The following is an 18042-nucleotide window of genomic DNA, read 5'->3' as shown; positions in this document are numbered from 1 at the left end:
ATTTTAATGTCACCACAAAACCCAATGGCTTAAATTATATCTGGCAGATATGAGCAAACTGTAGTAAGTCACCCAGTGTGTTGAATTCAGTTATTTTTGTCTGTTTGTGAATTAGCCACGAGTTTATGGATTTTCTCCAGTTTATTCTTTACACCAAGTTATTTGCTGTATATTGTCTGAAAACAATTACTTGCATGTAGATTGTCCCATTTTTTTAGTATTTGACATTCAAAATTTGCGCTGGGTTGTCACATACGTTTCTTTTGCCTGACTGAATGTTTGAGACTTCAAAATTCATTTTATATGGCTATTCCATCCTATTAGTTTAGTATTTGCTATTTCTACAAATAATCCTGCCAGAAAGATTTGTTCACTGGAGTATTTGTGGACAGTAAAAACATTTTTAAAAAGGAAAGCTTCACACGGCAAAAACCAATTCACTCTTATTCAATTAACTATTTGTGAATACCTCTGAAAATCCTCTCCCGATCTAGCTTCACACAGTGCTAGTTATTATCTCCTAATTCCAAAAGCATCTGAAAAGAAAAAGGAAAAAAAAAACCCAACGACCTGGATTGGAGAATTCTTGTTTTATGTTTTAATAATATTACTTCTTGTTTGTTAGGGTTTTTTACTGTTATCATTCAAGACAAAATCTGCACCTTTTACCAAATTTCCTGTTTTGCTTGGTTCTCAATAAACACGTCTGTTAACATCAAGATAGCAGGTTCTCAGCAAACAGAAAGACTCAGTTGAATGAGCAAGGGCATTAAATTCTCTTTTTACCTCCTTTCTGGGATCAAAAGAAGGACTTTCATCATTCCGTTTGTTCATCTCTGGACTTCTAAATTTGGAAACGGATCACAATTTGTCTGTAATATGAAGTTGATGACATTCAGACTGTAATCCATTAGAAGCTGAGCTGAACCATCAAATTCATTTTGATTGTAATCCCAAGCAGTTCAAATCCAGTTCTCCATAAGGGAAATTTTAAATACATTAAGTCAGTCAAGATCCACACTTCTTCATGCATTGAGGAATCTCAACCCCCCTCTCCCCCCAAAAAGCAAAAACCAACATAGTTCAAAGAAGGGAAGGACTTTTTCTTACAGTATAGTTCATTTACATAACTAATTGAAGTGCATTATAGGCACTTTGTAAGCTTCCTCAGCTCTTCACTTTATACAACATAAAAAAAATCCCATTGCTTAGTTCTTTTTATTCTTTGCTCTTATTGATTTTTCAGAAAACACTTAGGCTCTTAGTTAACATTTTACATTAGTATCCCTAATTACTGTACTGATCAGCATGTAATTATACTTTATATAAATGCAAATACAGTTTTTTGACATTTAACTTTCTGTGCTAGTAAAGTCAGTGTAGCTATTTATTTACAATAGTTTTGTAGCCCTTATTATACCAAGAAACATTTGAACTTGAGCATAATTCAAATTAACAACTGATTAGAGATATGCATTAAATGTGTAGGAATGCAGTACACTTTAGGGTGGAAGTTATGCCTCTTCAACTGGAAGCCCTGATTTTTATTCAGTGACTGCCATGCGATTAGACACAAAAAATATAAAGTATTTGAACTTAGATTTCCTGTGCACATCAGCTAGAATGTCTATTAAGGTAACAACCATTAAAAGCTTCTAAATATACATTAGATGTACATTTGGAGCATGTAGACACACTGAAATTCTAAACAACTGGTGATGGCTGCAGTGTTTAAAATAGTTTTGTCTCCCTACAGTCTCATATTTAAGGGCATTTGTTATCCCACCTCCAAATCTCTCCCAATACCAGATTTCTGCTGTGGAAGTTCCAGGCTTCAGATAAATCACCTACAGTAAAGAAAAGGTTTTAACCATAAATCTTCTGTAAATCTCTTGTCTGGTTGATCGGAGAGATTTTTTTATTGTCACTGTTTTCCTGGATTACTGCTGGGCAGAGAAAATGGTTTCATACAGAAATAGAGTTTTTCACTTTAAAACTTGTGTCCGTCTAACTTATTTTAGGCCCAGTCCCACATGCCTGACTCTGGCACAACTCCTACTGACATCAATGGGCATGCTTCTCCTTAGAAAAGGTGGTAGCTACAACTACTCTGTCCCTGTGTTCATTGGAATTGTTTGGAGCCATTATGCGAAGGCAACAGGACTTTTCAAAAGCACAGTGATTCAGTATAGGCACAGGGCCCTTAAATTATAACTTTGGAAGGGCATGAATGCTTCCCACCCTTTTTGCCCCATACAAAGTTCTGACATTATAGGCCTTAATAATACTTATTATGCCCACCGTTTGTTTTTATTTTTCCTCTTGGAATGTAAACTACTATGACTAGTGATATTAATTACAGTATTAGCTGACTCCCTCTTACATTCTTGTAACTGTCATTTCAAAGATAGAACTTAATGTAAGTATTTTATTGCTTTAATATTTCTGACTTAGCATACTGTGCTGAGTCACCAGCCAGGGAAGAAAAAATACAGTCCCAACTAAGAACTTGTCACAGCCATTTCTTTTGAAGTTAAGATGCCCATATTAATTTATAGTTGACTGTAGTGACTCCAGAAATATTCTAGGCCATCATGTAAAATTATAAGTCTTATAATGTGCAATGTCTTGTAGAAGGAACAAATATCAAATGAGGGTGTTATTAAAATGCAGAATTTTTTTATTTTAGCACTATTATGGCTTATCAAGTCATGCTTTACTTACAGATCTTTGACTTCACAGATCATTGACCAAAAAGCTTGTAACAGCTGCTCTGAAATCATTATGTTCTTTTATGTCAACCTGGCTTCCATGTAAGCACACTAAACCACTTTGAGAGTGAATAGGTCCGGCTAAGGGCAACAAAGATGGTTCATATGTATGGTGGGGCTTGTATATGGTGAGAACATGTAACAACTAGGCTTACGTAGTCTTGTCTTCTTGCTCCAGGCCAGACAGCTCCCCTGTGGAACCATGTAAGCACCTGGGATTTTCACTTCTGGTTTCAACAAAAATACCGAACGCCTTTCTCCCCTCCACCCTCCCCCCCCAAAAACACCAAAAAAACCCCACCAAAAAATTCTGTTGGGGGAGGGGAGGAGACCAAAGTTGTTGAGGGAAAAAAAAAAGTATAAGGACCCCAAGAGTTATTAAAAAATAACTAACTAAATAAATAAAATTGCCCCATTAATTGTGTGCAGAGTCAGAATAGGGATAGGAAGAGGCGAGGTTGAGCACTAATACCCAGGGAAGGCATTGCTTCCCCTTGTTCAGGTCTTTAGGTTTTTTGCCAGTGGCCGTTTTGTTTTCTTGGTCAAGCTAGAAGGGAATTTCCCTGAGGAACCAGGTAAGCAGGGGGTCGGGGTCTGAGGGTCCAGGGAGAAGGGAGGGGGCTGGGCCCAGTTGCTGAGTGTGTCGTAGGGTTGCCAAGTGTCCGGGATTTTCACCTCCTGGCAGGGAAAAAAACAAAATACCGGACATTTTAGGTGTCTGGTATTTTCTGAATTTTTGTTTTTACTGGACAGGAGGCGAAAATACTGGACTGTCCGGATCAGTACCGGACACCTGGAAACCCTACTGGCAGGGCGGGAGAAGGTTTTGTTTGCTCCCTCGCTCCCAGCCTATTAAGGCCTGGGGGTGAGGGAGCACACAAAGCCTTCTCCGCTCTGCCCCTGCCGCGAAATACTGGATGGGGAACTGAATGAGGTTATCGACCTTATGGAGGAAACAACAAAACAATAATTAGTTGTCCTTGTCCAACCTGTTCTATCGTATTAAAAGACACATTAAATTAAATAAAGGAAAGGAAATGTGTGGCCTATTAAAGAATATACGTTTATAAGGGAGTCTGAGACTCTGGAATCACTACAGCAGAAGGCCATGAGAAAAATATTATGGATAGATTTAAAAAAATACTAAATAATTTTGTTACCATTAATAACATTTGTAACTGTGCTAGCTAAAATAATGTTAATCAAATCTTATGCTGTAGGGCATAATCTGATCACATGCTGCAGTCAGGAAGTAATTTGTTTTCCATGCACAGTATAGTATTGTACAACTTGCAAGGTGCACTATAAAAGGAGTTTCTTAGAAGGATCATATGCAAATCAATGGTTCCAGCCATTTACAGATTAATTGAATAACAAGCTTTGATCCACTATAGCAAATCCTATGTTGCTATGCCCAAAATTACATTCTAAGTCAATTGTTCTCAGTCTTATTTGATCATGACCACCCACTTTGTGTCTGTAGTAGTAAACAGGTAAGACCAATGTGCCACTATAATAAGAGCAATGGTAAAACAGCAATTCTGATTGGTGCTTACATTTAAATGTTTACATCACATTGCAGCAATTGCATAAACATACAGATGGCAATGATTTTGTATAAGGCTAGGGAAGCTTAACAGAAACCCACAAAAATTCATAGTGCCATCTAGAATCAAATGCACAGCACCATGCAAGGACCTGATCTGTGTGGTGGAATGAGCTTTGCTAGCTGTTCATTCTTATGCATAAAATAGACTTAATCCACTTTTAGGGTTGAAAAAAAATCCCTTCTCCTGGCCCCCAGAATACATTCCGTGCCCCCAAGGGAGATCTACAATTCTCCTCCCCAGTTTGGGAACCTCTATTCTAAGTGATGCTCTCTATTGCAGGAGATCAGTCTGCAACTGACAGCAATCCTTTGCTTATATTTTAAGTTGTACTTAAGAAAATAACAATTAATAGCCATTCATTTATACTCATACATACTAATATTATACTATACTTATGCTAAACTATAGTCAAAATAACAGGTTTACTAATCCTTGTTTCTACTGCATTCTTGCGAATGATCCTCATATTTGTCACTAAAGTGGCTTTTCCTCAGCAGTATTCTCCAAGATTTTAAACTGTCTTTCCAGCAGCCTTTCTGTTCACTTGGAAAGCCCTTTGGTCTTCCACAGTTAGGACTCTGAGCAGCTTCTTTCCAGCATGACTTCTCATTGAATCCTATATGTCTTCTTTGCTTGCTCTTTAGTATCCCACCTCTAATTAACTTAACTTCCTGTTTTATACACTGGTTTACTGGCTATACGGTCTCTACATGGACATGCTCACTGCTAAATATTACCTCATTCTTGGATGAATGCCAACACTTTGCATATGCTTACTGTCGACATTACTTTGGGCATGACTGTGCTTGTTTAATACTATTAACCTTGCACATGCTCACTGCTTTTATTTTGTCCCAGAGCTGTGATTACCTCATCTGACCCTACTGCCCATGCGCCAAGCCACTTATTTTGTGGCCATACCACTAGATGAACTGAGCATCTGCAATTTGACCTGCTAAGATTATTTTTATAGAGGATACTCATGATCTGAAACTTCCATTTAATGGCTGAGTGATTCCGGTTATTTGGAATAGAGATTGGGTACACAAAATGGAAGCTATATGATTTTTCAAGTAACACTTATGGGTACTCCATTTCAGGTGCCTCTAAGTGGATAATTTGTGGCAGCCTGCACTCTGTAGACACTAATAATCCAATTTGAGGGTATATAATGCAGGGCAGACTCACCACTACTTCAGTTCCTTCTTGACTACCAACACCTGGAGAGGTAGTCATGTCCATGTAACCAGTATCATGTTCACAAGTTAGCATATCCTTAGTCCAAGCTAGCTTTCCATACCTTATTCTTGATTTGTATCTTTATTTTACTTTTTTTAACTTGCCTTGCATACTTGTCTTTTTTTTTCCTAACGGAATTCCACCTTCCCTTTTGGGTTTCCCTCCCTCTTTCCTTTGAGTGTCTCCCTTTCATTGAAGCTTTTTTTTTCTCTTTTCTTGATGGATATTCCGAAAACCATGCCAGATATTTAGATGGTCTTTTCTTCTCACCAATAGCAAATCTATCTATCCAATATGTGTGCACCTTTGCTTCCATAGTTCTTACTCTCTTGGGTAAAAAACATCAATCAACTCCACAAATTAGCTCAAAACCTCAAAAAAGAAACCTAAATCCTGTGATAGTCACTGAAGTAAAGGGGCAAATCACCTAAGAAATTTTGCAGCAAAAAGACCTCATGCCTAAGAAGCAGTTCAATCAAGACTCTTAGACCCTCAGGTACCAAGTTGCCTGCACTGACTAAAAATACTTCTGCTTCAAGCCACACTGAAAAGTAGGTGAGAAGGCAACCTGATCTGGGGATATCTGTCTCAGAATGGACCAAGCAAAATTATTCCACTACTAGAATTCAGTAATGGTACCAGTTTCACTGGTACCGGCCTCTCCAGTGGGGCACAAACAGAAAGGGTGCATCTAGACTGGCAAGATTTTGCACAAAAGCAGTCCTGCCATGAGGGCAGAGGATTGGACTCAATGACCTCTCGAGGTCCCTTCCAGTCCTACTATTCTATGATTCTATGACTGTGTGGGTGAATTCTTAGTAGTAATATAAAAGAAAGATGGATCTTTGTTTATGTTTAGATCCAGAAGAATTAAATATGTTAAAAGAAACATTTTTAAAATACCTACCAGACAAAAAATATTTTGACAAATGTCAGAAGCAAAATACTTTTCTTCTATAGATGCTTCAGATGGATTTGGGACAAAACCATTGAAGCAAAAAAGTCAATTGATTTCTATGTTTAACACATCTTATTGATGTTACTATTTTCAAAGGTTACCTTTTGGATTATGTTAGGCTCCATAGGTATTTCATAGAATAATGCAAAAGATTTTTGTAAATACTGATAGCTCAGTAGTGTACATAGATGATAGAGCAATATGGGGAACAACTTCAGTGGATCCTAATATAAAGCAAACTGAAGCATTATCTAGATAGAGAGAAGCAACACTGAAACTTTGAAAAAGTAAATATAAATTTATTTTGCAGTAATTAACAAATCTAGGAAGAAAAATTGACCAGATAGTGATTACAGCTTGAGCCATAACAAATAGGAGCCCTTCATAATATTGCTTACTCAAAAGATAAGCAGTCATTACAGAATTTTGGGGGATATAGTTGACTTTTTAATGAAAATACATAACAAATCTACCAGGAAAAAGCCAACAAACTTAAGGGCTTTACTGTATAAAAATAATTGATGGAAATGAGACTGTTAGCATCAGCAAGAACTTAAGAAGATTAAGCAACTAATAAAAATAGCTCCAGTATTAAAGTATTTGATGGTAACAGACTTGGAACATTTGTCTTCAGAGGCAGGCAAAACAAGGCATAGGAGTAATTCTATTACCAAAGTGTGGTGATCTATGGAAACCAGTTGCTTATTTATCTAAACTGTGTCAAAAACAGAATGTTGACGTACTCTAGTAGAAAAAGTTTTTGACAATGGTTTTTCTACACAAAAAATGTCACATTTATATGATAAATCTTTACTGGGAGAAACAGACCATAAGCTAGTAGTTAATATTTCAAAAAGGACATACCACCTTGGTTACAAAGATAATTTTTCAGTTGCATTTACATGATACATAGTCCATCTATAATAGCAGAAATTGGGCTTGCAACGTTACTCTAATGAAACAGTACCTTAGCCTTATAATGACATGACTCTAATCAAGAATATAGATGAATTCAGACACTTGCAATTGTAACCTGCAAAAGCAGACTTGGCTGAAATAAATGATATAGTGCAGCAACAAGACCAGCAAAAATGAAAATGACATAATTCTTCCAAGTAGTGCATTTTAATAACAAAGCAAATATAGAAGTGTGATGGCCACTGAGTCAAAAGAGACCTGTGAAAAGACTTACAGAAAGCTGGTAAGATAATTTGGAAATACGTCTACACAAGTTTGTAGGGAGGTTGTTGTGGTTCTGGGGTTTTGTGTTTTTGGTTGTTTTTTTGTTTATTTTGTTTTTAGGAGTTAGGGTGTTATTGTGGCTTTGAGAATGAATAGAATCATCAGGGTTCAGGAGCTGATGGTGGCAAAAGGCTTTTTAGTTTTAGGTTTGACTAATAAACTGACCTGACTTAAGTTACTCTGCATATTTGCTATGTATCTAATAAAGACTGTTGTTAAATTACTAATAATTAATTATTAGTAAGATTAGAGGATTATTCCTCAAAATGCCAAACCTCCCCCAGCTTCAATTAAAGCCTTAGGTATGAGAGGCTGCCTGCAACTGTTGTGTCACATCGCTATATCATTCATAAAACCTCTTGCCAGAATACATTCCTGAGGCCTGGTTTAGGACTGTGGAGAGGCCTACAAGCATCACCTAAACAAGCTAAATCTATTAAAGTACCTATGTCCTTTGATTGGTCAAAGTGTCCCCACAAAGCTTATCTGGGAGCCCCATTCACTCATTTCCACATTCCTCTCCCCCGAAACTATAACTATGCCTCTGATATCTGAGGTGCCCATCTTCAGAACCTTATAGTACAGAGCAAATGGATACATTCAATCTCACCTTAATTTCAATCTCAGAGCATTTTCTACTCCATAACCAGAGATGATAATCCTCTGGCTTGCAGCCTATCTACTGGCAAGCCTCCAGACTTTGTTTACATGAAACCTGTGGGTCCCCTAGATGATCGAGCTATAAAAGGAGAAATTAAGGACGATAAAGCCATTGCGGATAAACTAAATGATATCTTTGCTTCAGTCTTCACGGCTGAGGATGTTGGGGAGATTCCTGAATCTGCACCGTCCTTTTTGGGTGATGAATCTGAAGAACTGTCCCGGATTGAAGTGTCATTAGAGGAGGTTTTGGAACAAATAGAAAAACTTGATGTTAACAAATCTCCGGGACCGGATGGCATTCATCCAAGGGTTCTAAAAGAGCTAACATGGGAAATTGCTTAGCTATTATCTGTGGTTTGTAACGTATCCTTTAAATCGGCTTCCGTATCTGATGACTGGAAGGTAGCCAACGTGACACCAATATTTAAAAAGGGCTCTAGAGGCGATCCTGGCAATTACAGACCGGTAAGTCTAACTTCAGTACCGGGCAAATTAGTTGAAACAATAGTAAAGAATAAAATTGTGAAGCATGTAGAAGAACATAATTTATTGGACGAAAGTAAACATGGTTTCTGTAAAGGGAAATCCTGTCTTACTAATCTGTTAGAGTTCTTTGAAGGGGTTAACAAACATGCGGACAAGGGGAATCCAGTAGATATAGTATACTTGGATTTTCAGAAAGCCTTTGACAAGGTCCCTCACCAAAGGCTCTTGTGTAAATTACATGGCTATGGGATAAGAGGGAAGGTCCTTTCTTGGATTGCGAACTGGTTAAAAGACAGGAAACAAAGGGTAGGAATAAATGGTAAATTTTCAGATTGGAGAGGGGTAACTAGTGATGTACCCCAAGGGTCAGTCCTGGGACCAATCCTTTTCAACTTATTCATAAATGATCTGGAGAAAGGGGTAAGGAGTGAGGTAGTAAAGTTTGCAGATGATACAAAACTGTTTAGGATAGTTAAGACAGAAGCAGACTGTGAGGGACTCCAAGAAGATCTCACCAAACTGAGTGATTGGGCAACAAAATGGCAAATGAAATTTAATGTGGATAAGTGTAAAGTAATGCACATCGGGAAAAATAACCCCAACTATACGTACAGTATGATGGGGGCTAATTTGGCTACGACAAATCAGGAAAGAGATCTTGGAGTTATCGTGAACAGTTCTCTGAAAACTTCCACACAGTGTGCAGCGGTGGTCAAAAAGGCAAATAGGATGCTAGGAATTATTAAGAAAGGGATAGAAAATAAGACCCCGAATATCTTACTGCCCCTGTATAAAACTATGGTACGCCCACATCTTGAATACTGTGTACAGATGTGGTCTCTTCACCTCAAAAAAGATATTTTGGCCTTGGAAAGGGTTAGAAAAGGGCAACTAAAATGATTAGGGGTTTGGAACCGGTCCCATATGAGGAGAGGTTAAAGCGACTGGGACTTTTCAGTTTAGAAAAGAGGAGACTGAGGGGGGATATGATAGAGGTATATAAAATCATGAGTGGTGTGGAGAGGGCCGATAAAGAAAAGTTATTTATTAGTTCCCTAAATAGAAGAACTAGAGGACACCAAATGAAATTAATGGGTAGCAGGTTTAAAACTAATAAAAGAAAGTTCTTCTTCACACAGCGTATAGTCAATCTGTGGAACTCCTTGCCAGAGGAGGCTGTGAAGGCTAGGACTATAATAGAGTTTAAAGAGAAGCTAGATAATTTCATGGAGGTTAGGTCCATAAAAGGCTATTATCGAGGGGATTAAATGGTGTCCTTGGCCTCTATTTGTCAGAGGCTGGAGAGGGATGGCAGGAGACAAATCGCTTGATCATTGTCTTTGGTACACCCTCTCTGGGGCACCTGGTGCTGGCCACTGTCAGTAGACAGGACACTGGGCTAGATGGACCTTTGGTCTGACCCAGTACCGCTGTTCTTATGTTCTTATGAATGTACACAGGGCACGGCTGCTCACCATTCCCATTGGTTGTGGTTCTCCATTCCCAGCCAATGGAAGCAGCAGGAAGCGATGGTCCGGCCTGCACTGACTTCAGTTCTCCTGGGATACATTCCTCATTCCATATCCAGGATCTCTGCAGTATGGTATTCCTCCCACTCTGTTGCTTCTTAAATTCCTGAAAAAATATGAAACAGGACAAATCCATTCTGGTTCTTGGGACTGATATACCTGTCACTTTGGCCACCTCTTCATCTGCCATTGACAACAGAAATACCACTCCAAATCTCATAGGGTATGTCTACACTAGCCCCTTCGTTCGAACTAGGGTGACTAACGTAGGCATTCGAACTTGCAAATGAAGCCCGGGATTAAAATATCCTGGGTTTATTTGCATCTTCCCGTCCGGTCGCCATTTTGAAATTTCACTAGTCCGGACTAACTGCCCGCGGCTATACTTGGCAGTGAAACGGTAGTTTGAATTAAAGCCCCTAATACGAACTACCGTTAAACCTCCATGCAGGAGGAATAACAGATAGTTCGAATTAGTGCGTTAATTCGAACTACCGGCTCTCTGCCACTTGTAGCCGCAGGCAGTTTGTCCGGACTAGTGAAATTTCAAAATGGTGACCGGATGGGACGATGCAAATAAAGCCCGGGATATTTAAATTCCGGGCTTCATTTGCAACTTCAAATACCTACCTTAGCCTCCCTAGTTCGAACTAGGGGACTAGTGTAGACATACCCAAAATGCCAAAACTCATGTTAAGGTACTTAGACTTCAGCTATGCAATTAACATAGCTCAAGTTGCATAGATTACTGTGAGACATACCCTTCATTACTCACTCATTTTCCTGTCTACTTCAGAGTCCTGCCATAAGGTTGGTTCTCAGCATGGAAGAGGAACTGGAGGGGTGACTGATTCACTTTGCTTTATGTACTGTCAGGAGCAGACCATGTAGATACTGACACCGAACAGGTGATTACACTCATGCACCTCTGAAGTGGAGCACACATAGGGACAACACGTCTTGAATGTATTACATAAGAAATAATCTTTATTTCCTTTTTTTTTCTTTCTGCTTTAAAATCTGTTTTTATTCCTTCAACTGTGTAAGGAAAACACATTGCATTTAATTTTTTTTTCAATTCTGTAACATAGTTCCTATGCAGATTATCATTCTGAATGTTTTGCAGCATAATAATTGACAATTAACTGGAAACTTATCAAGGCAGATTCTTCATGATAGTTTGTACCACTCTCTGAAGTATCTGGTGCTGGCCAGTTGAGTTATGGACTGGGAATAGACAAAAAAATCAGCTCTTCATTAGTAGGTCTCAAAGTGTTTTACAAAGGAAGCCATGTAAGGAAACCTTGGGACACACAGATTTGCCCACAGCTACCCAACAGTCAAGTGACAAAGCTGAGACTGACTTAGCTCCCCTGGATAGTAGTTAAGTGTTCTAACTAGTAGGCCACTCCACTCTACAGAGAAACCCCAGAGACTATTGGCTTGATCCAGTTTGGCACGTCAAAGCAACATTAAAATATATGTTAAGAAATATTACGTGTTACCCTCCTGTACTTGAATAACAATAGGCATTTGTACAGTTGTATTAATAGATACAATCATCAGACACAGGTGTTTAAAATTAGGCACTAAAATGCTGATATACTCCTTTACATCACCACATAAGTGTCAGACATAGGTATTTAGGTGCCTAACTTTAGATCCTTTGCTTTGGAATGTAAACCAATAGCTATTAAATTTTAAAAGAGCCAGGAACTTCTACCAGACATATTTATAAAACATGAGCAAGGTGGTGACTTGGCTTTTGGAGATCCATTGGGGAATATGGAGGGACAGTTTCCTCTTTAAAGCATTTATTTCCTCATTATGGCTAAGGAAGAGGCAGAACCCTGGTGCAGCCCTCCCACAATGCAACCAGCTGCAGCCCACATACCTCAAGTGTGCTGAGAATCTTGGGGAGGATTGTTTACATATGATATGATATGATATGATATGATATGATATGATATGATATGATATGATATGATACTTGTGTGAGATAGAATCTCTTCCTCTGAGACAGTGAGGCAGTTCATCTCTCTTTATATAAGGCTATGTGTAAATCTAAACCCTATTGCTTTCTAAAGCAAAAATAAACACTGGGGGAAAAAAGGAAATATAGCCTTAGAAAAAGGAAATATGCAAGGATTTTCAAGTTCTCTGGAGGGAATTACTGTCTTTTTAAGGAATAGAGTAACATTTGAAATTGTTGCTGAATATGGCTTGACCTAAGTTTCTCTTTACTTGATTCTGAAAGCTTGTGACAACTTGAATAGTCTATTCATAAACCAGGCAGACTTTTGAGGAAACTGCATAGAAAGGTGAGCTGCAAATCCCTGCCTGTATGTAACACGCATTGGCATTCATTATCATAGACCTCTTGCTTCACAAGAGGACACTGATCTAATATGTGTCAGGTCATAATATGGAGAACGGAAGTGAAAGAAAGAGTGTGTGGGGAGGGTGCATGCACATATGTGTTTGTATGTGTCCTTTCCCTGCTAGAGAAAGCTTTTTGGGTTACAACTGTGAAAAATACATCACCTTTGTTTTCAGGCTGTTATAATAGCAGACTAAGGTTCCATATTTCATCACATTCAGCAGCCAAAGATGACTATATGAGCGAAGAACAAGTTGTGTGAGAAAATTGCAAGGTTTGAGAGTATAAGAGAAAATAAAACATAAAAAACTCACATTCATTAAACACTTTTAATTAGCCAATCAACCATAGCATGTTTATCATTAATTCATTAATTTCAGGTTGTTTTAGCTAATGTGCAGACTTGAGAATTCTTATCAAAATACACTTTAAAGATAAATAAGAAATTGCAGAAAGTAAACTAAGTATAATTATATGAGAGTGTCTAAATGCATGAATTTAATTTATGATGTTAAAGCTTATCAAGAAGTAATAAATCCAAACATAATAAATCAGTCTTCTTATCAAATAGTAAATGTATTCTAATTCTTTATTTTGTGGAGGTGATCTTGTGTAACAAAATGGAACTTTGGTTCTTCAATACAAGTCTCCATCAATTTGTCAAACTTTATATCAATCAAAAGTTACAGAACTGTCAGTTCTAACAGCAGTAATTCTAAAGTTAGATGTTTGAACAATTAGTGAATTACTGAAATGTCAATTAAATAAAAAGTTACCACCCATGATGGTGATGCTTTACAACCAAATCTTTTTTATTACATTCACAAACTCCTAAAATATGCATTTAACAACTCAGTTGTTTCTAATTTCTATGGACATTTCCCAACATGTATAAACATGAGATGCATACAGACCTATTCAAAAGTAATAAACATATGCATTTCCTTGCCTCAGTTATTCACCACTGCACAGTATTTTTCATCTGTGCTCAAGGTTTTTTGGGACCATCCTAAATTCTTCGGCTACGTCTAGATTGCATCCCTTTTTCGTAAAAGGGATGCAATCTAGACGTAGCCTTCTATTATAGGTACAGGGATTTCTTTCTCCACTTTTATCTATTCTGATATTGGTTAATCGATTCCCCCATCTCCTCTCCTGCTAGCTTCCTTTATGATTCTTGTTTCCCCTGACCCACCTGGCCTCTGTGTTTTAAAGGCTCTCATTGGTTGTCTTTGTTCTATCTTTGGTATCTTTCCACTCTCCAAACCATCAAGGTCCTGTTGAGGGAAGTTCAAGAGAATTAATTACATGACTTCAGCATCCTCCTTAGCATATCTATAAACCAGTCAATCATTAAAATTAAGTAGTGTGTACCTATGCCAGGTCACCTCAGCAATGGTAGAAAGATAGAGGGATTCGTGGAACCACATTTTTCACAGCAACAACTACTTATTGAAAGAAGAAAGACGATTAAGTAAAGAAAACACAAGAACAGAAAGGAAAAGAGAAAGGAGAAAAGCCTTTTTAGGGACACTTTTTCTTCAGCAATTCTAAGGGAACCTTCTCCTAGCCATCAACCCAACATATTCTCAAGCAGGTAAGAAGGGTTCTTTCAATGTACCATTTCACAAAGGCACTTTAGGTTTTTGTTGGACTGATGTAATTCTGTATTTGTTTCTCAACAGCTGTGTCTAGACTGTGTCTAGACTTTAACTTTTCCGTTAAAAGCATTTGTGGAAAATCATGCCAGTCTAGACGTAGCCAATAAGTTTAATGCAAGCAGTTGGGCAAAGTAGTTCCAGCCTTTTAACCAGTGAATTTTCTAGTTCATATTCCACCTTGGGAAAACAATGGATGATGGAAAGAGAGATGGAAAAAGTAGAAAAAGTTCAGCTGCAGATTGGATCTCTTTTTGTGTATGTGTGTGTGTGTGGTTTATTTCAAACAGCCATTTATCCTAAATTTGATTTTTCTCCAAGTAGGGAATCAAATGTTTGTTTTAGAACAATACTACTGAAAAGTGTTCACCCTCTCTCACAGTGATTCTCTCAATACTTCCTTTTTTCAGTGGCCGATCACATCTGGGTATGTCATTCTTTTGATCAGTTCCTGAAATAAATATGCATAATTCTCTCTGCCACAAGAAAGATGCTTTTCTTATGTGCTAAAAGTGGTGATGGTGAAGTGAATAATTAGCAAAGGATTGTTATTTCTACATATCTGGCAAGCTTGCAGTGGAATATCACTCTCTGATCAGATGATACAGTGTTCTCTACCAGGGGTTCACAAACAGATATCAACAAGTGTTCAACTTATCTTTCTCCCATTACTAAATGATATAAGGTCTATCTATTTCCTAGCTGTATAATATAAGGAGCTTAAGATGAGGGGAAAAACTTGAAGTATGGGGAAAAGATCACAAAATGGAACAAGTTTGCAAATCACTGTGTTACTACATATGTTCTATAGGGTGAATGCATACAAATTCATTATTATATAATATCTCACCATTATTCAGCACAATCTGACTCTCCTGAGAGGGAGTCCTTTTTTAATCTCTTCCCTAAGATGTGTGAAGTACTTTAGGAGAAGACCTCTGAAGAGCTTCTCATTAAATGTTTAGGCAGCATATTAAATATCAAGTAATCAGTAAACACACACTAATATCATGACAAAGTAGATATCAAATGGAGGAGTATATCTCTATTTCTTCAGAATCCAGCAGCAGAGAGTGAATCTTGAAGAAACAATGAGACAAGAGGCCACCAAACTAATGTTCCATCAACTCAGGGCCCACACAGTATTTCCATATCCCTGTCTAAACATTTCTCTTAAGTAAACATACAATTTCCCCATCTGTTCAATACTTCACCACACACCCAGTGTCTGTGGGGTAACTGAGCGACTTGATTTTCAGAACAGAGAGGCACTTAACTATCTATAAACTCCTACTCAAATACTATGTAAATGCACTTATTTACCAGTAAAGGAGAGCGTTTGAACTTTGAAAGTCTGCTTGCTTTTTTAAAAATAAAAGCTCAGAAAAGTGAACCTTCAAAGATGACAGCCTTCAAAAGAAGTATCAGTTTGCTGGGCCACTGCCAGCCAACCTCATTCTAGCCCTGAACATATTTAGTAATCGAGGGCAGAGTGCACCTTGCTAATAGGAGGTAATGGATTCTCATATAATCATACAAGTCCCAAAATGAGAACATTCATTTAGAAACAATATTTATTTTGTTACAGGTTACTCTGGTGACTAACGTGCAAAAAGGATGCTGCTAGTATGTCTAATTGCAATCATTCCTTTGAAAGCCTGAAACAAAACCTGTACTTCTATCTACATCCATTTTTCTCTGCGTCAAACAAACATGCTTATTTGTTACACAGGAAGATAAGACTTACGTTGCTTTAAAAAAACCACACGACTAATTAGCAAGAAAGGACTTTAAGGAGATGTCAAAATACAAACAGGCATAAAGGGCGGGTGGGAAGTAGGTCAAGTGCAGGGATTCTGAACCTTGAGAATGTTGCTGGGCATTAGATGAAATGGACTAAACTTTAAAAAATGCAAATTAAACGTATCCAGTTTCCACTCCTTAATAAAGAGAAAGGGAGGAGCGGCATCAAATCTATTTGAAAATAACTAACTGGGCCTTCCTGAAATTTCAGCTCTAGGCATGTGGTGTGCAAAGGTACGTGCAGCAAGGAGTGGCAAGATCTCTCTTCCCTGTGCCAGATGATGGTGCCTATGGCTTCTTCAAAAACACCCCAGGCACAATGAAATCACTATGAGATACGTGGTAGATGAGAGGAGAGTGGGCAGCTGCATTTTGAACTAGCTGTAGATCTACCAAATTATTAAATAGTTTGCTGTAAAATGTCAGTTATTCATGTATTACAGACTATGCCAGTATGTATTCACAGGATGCGCCATAATGGCTCTTGAGAAGCCATTATGGTGTACTACACTAATGATCCATAGATAATGAAAGTGTCTCAGTCACCTCCATTTACTTCATGATGGATCCTTCACACTAGTGACACTGAACATAACAAATTTGTTTTCCTTCTTGGAAATAAAAAAGTAGACATTAATTATCTCTCAATTACAGTAATACTCCTAATGAACAATATGGATTCACTCATTGATTTTATTAAGTTATTGTGATCAGCTCAAACGTGGCCAACCAACAGAAAAAAATGCATCCTTGCCTTCAATTGAATTATGTTTCAGAGTTGGATTAGATTCCAGTCTTGGCTCCACAGGGAGTTGGTCTATTGATATAGGCACATATTATGTATGTGTTATGGTAGCTCCCTTTCTGCTCTTGCAGAAAAGGCCCCAACCAAGACTGGAGCGCCATAATATTAGCTCTTGTACAAATCAGAGGCTTAGACAGTCCCTGTTATTAGCTCAAAATCTAAACAAACAGGTGAGAAAAAATAGGTATTATTATCACTGTTTTTCAGATGGGCATGGAGAGACTTGGCCATGCAAGTCTGGGCATTAGGAAAAACTTCCTAACTGTCAGGATGGTTAACACTGGAATAAATTGCCTAGGGAAGTCGTGAAATTTCCATCTCTGGAGATATTTAAGAGCATGTTGAATAGACATCTCTTAGGGATGGTCTAGAGGCAGTGCTTGATCCTGCCGTGAGGGCAGGAGACTGGACTTGATGACCTCTCGAGGCCCCTTCCAGTTCTAGTGTTCTCTGATTCTCTGATTCTATTAACATGCAGCTAGTTCATGGCAGAACTATGTATTCAATCCAGTTTTCCTGGACCCTGGTTTGATGCCTTGATCATATGATCAGCCCTTCTGTCTTCTCTCATCCATTTGTTAGAAATCAAATCCATGAAACTAAAAAAATTCAGTCAATACATCATGTGTGCTGGTCCCTCCATTGCTTCCTAATGAAATGACTATTAAAAGTTAAAATAATTTAATAAAACAAATAATGAATGGATTCTAGGGCAATATTTCACAAGTATTTACCCTCAAACTTAGCCAGTGGCTCAATAGCATTTCCTTAGGAGCATAAAAAGAAGGCATCTTAAATAACAGTTTTATGATGAAGAAGATCTGAACGCCATCATTTTGGCTCTTTTAACATGATGCTTCGTTTTCCCTCTTGTTCACTAATATAATTAGGAGTCCTG

At 38.0% G+C, this 18042-nt stretch overlaps 1 long non-coding RNA gene across 1 annotated transcript in view; it reads right to left on the bottom strand.

Annotated features, from left to right (window-relative positions):
- The window catches only part of LOC102455542 (uncharacterized), a 60188-nt gene that overhangs the window by 8374 nt on the left and 33772 nt on the right, over positions 1–18042 (bottom strand). The window contains exon 2 of the long non-coding RNA XR_012901536.1: positions 10445–10604. This is a non-coding gene — a long non-coding RNA (uncharacterized LOC102455542). The remainder of the gene's footprint in view (positions 1–10444; positions 10605–18042) is intronic.

This window comes from Pelodiscus sinensis, chromosome 1 (genome assembly GCF_049634645.1).
Source record: "Pelodiscus sinensis isolate JC-2024 chromosome 1, ASM4963464v1, whole genome shotgun sequence".
NCBI lineage: Eukaryota > Metazoa > Chordata > Testudines > Trionychidae > Pelodiscus > Pelodiscus sinensis.
This window is presented reverse-complemented; position numbering and strand designations above follow the sequence as displayed.